Genomic DNA, 2,582 nt, shown 5'->3' on the forward strand with positions numbered 1-2,582 from the left:
GAATGGAGGGAAATATACAATAATCATAACTGAGAATGTGAATGGGATGAACTCTTCCATTAAATGGAAGAAGATAGCAGAGTGGATCAAAAACCAGAATCATACAATATGTTGCTTATAAGAAACATATTTGAAACAGAAAGACACACAGAGAGTAAAGGTAAGGGGCTGGAGCAGAATCTACTATACTTCAACTGAAGTAAAAGAAAAAAGCAGGGGTAAAAATCCTGATCTCAGACAAAGTAAAAGCAAAAAATACACCTAATTAAAAGAGATAAGGAAAGAAACTGCATCTTGGTAAAAGGTACCATAGACAATGAAACAATATCAATACTAAACATATATGCATCAAGTGGTATAGCATCCAAATTCTTAAAGCAGAAGTTAAGTAAGTTACAAGAAAAATTAGCAAAATTGTATTAGTGGGGGACCTCAACTGTCCCCTCATAGAACTTGATAAATCCAACCAAAAATAAACAAGAAAGAAGCTAAGGAGGTAAATAGAATATTAGAAAAGTTAGATATGACAGACCTTTGAAGAAAACTGAATGGAAACAGAAAGGAATATACCTTTTGCTCAGCAACACATAGCATCTACACAAAAATTGACCCTGTATTAGGGCATAAAGATCTTAAAATCAAATGTAGAAAGGCAGAGATATTAAATGTATCCTTTTTATATTATAATGCAATAAAAATTACATTTAGCAAAGGGCAGTGGAAAGATAGATTGAAAGTTAATTGGAAATAAAATAATCTAATCTTAAAGAATAAGCAAGTCAAAGAACAAATCACAAAAACAGTCAATAATTTCATTTAAAAAGAATGACAACAATGAGAAAACATACCAAAATTTATGGGATGCAGCCAAAACACTATTTAGGGGAAAGTTTATTTCTCCAAATTCTTACATCAACAAAATAGAAAAGGAACAGATCAATGAATTGGGCACACAACTAAAAAAATGAGAAAAGGAACAAATTAAAAATCCCCAATGAGCACCAAATTGGAAATCCTGAAAATCAAAGGTGAGATTAATAAAACTGAAAGTAAAAAACAAAACAAAACAATTGAATTAATAAATAAATCTAGGAACTGGTTTTATAGAAAAACCGATAAGATAGATAAGCCATTGGTTAATTTGATTTAAAAAAAAAAAAGAAAACCAAATATATTTAGTATCAAAAATGAAAAGGGCAAGGGGCAGCTAGGTGGTGTCCAATCTGTCCTCAGACACTTAACACTTAATAGCCATGTGACCTTGGGCAAGTTGCTTAACCCCAATTGCCCTCCAAAAAGCAAAAAAATAAAAGGGGGGGCTATATAACCACCAACGAAGAAGAAATTAAAGCCATCATTAGGAAATATTTTGCCCAATTATATGCCAATAAATCTGACAATCTGAGTGAAACCAATGAATGTTTACAAAGATGTAAATTACCCAAATCAACAGATCTGGAAGTAGAATGCCTAAATAACTTCATCTTAGGAAAATAAATTGAATAAGCCATTAATGAATTTCCTAAGAAAAAATCCCCAGGACCAAATGGGTTACAAGTGAATTCTACTAAAGTTTAAAGAACAATTAATTTCAATACTCTATAAACTATTTGGAAAAATAGGTGAAGAAAGAGTCCTAACAAACTCCTTTTATGACAAAAAATATAGTGCTGATAACTAAACTAGGAAGAACTAAAACAAGAAAGAAAAATTGCAGACTAATTTCCTTAATGAAAAAAATACTACCAAGGTGATTACAGCAACATATCGTAAGGATTATATAGTATGACCAGGTGGGATTTATATCAGGAATGCAAGGTTGGTCAATATTAGGGAAACTATCACATAACTGACCACATCAATAACAAAACTAGTAAAAAAAAAATCATACAATTACCTCAATAGAGGCTTAAAAACCTTTTGACAAAATACAGCACCCATTCCTATTAAAAACAATAGAGAGCACAGGAATAAAGAGAACATTCCTTAAAATGAAAAACAGCATCCATCTAAAATTATAAGCAAGCACTATCTGCAATGGGGATAAGTTAAAAACTTTCCCAATAAGATCAGGGATGTCCATCAAACAAGGATAAACAAGGATGTCTGTTATCACCAGTATTATCTGATATAGTACTAGAAATGTTAGCTACAGCAATGAGAGGGGAAAAAAGAAATCAAAGGAATTAGAATAGGGAATGAGGAAACAAAACTATCACTCTTTGCAGATGATATGATGGTATACTTAGAGAACCCTAGAGAATCAACTAAAAAGTGGCTTGAAATAATTAACAACTTTAGTAAAGTTGCAGGATATAAAATAAACCCACATAAATCATTGTTATTTCTATATAATACTAACTATATATAATTATATAATACTAACTCTTGCCTAGCAGCAAGAGATAGAAAGAGAAAATCCATTTAAAATAACTGTAAACAATATAAAATACTTAGGAGTCTACCTGCCAAGACAAATCCAGGAACTATATGAACACAATTACAAAACATTTTTTCACACAAATTAAGTCAGATCTAAACAACTGTAAAAACATCAATTATTCATGTGTAGGCCAAGGCAA

The sequence above is a fragment of the Petaurus breviceps genome, unplaced genomic scaffold, assembly GCF_028583685.1.
Source record: "Petaurus breviceps papuanus isolate PSGF00001 unplaced genomic scaffold, PetGlider_PUasm1.0 90769, whole genome shotgun sequence".
Taxonomy (NCBI): Eukaryota; Metazoa; Chordata; class Mammalia; order Diprotodontia; family Petauridae; genus Petaurus; species Petaurus breviceps.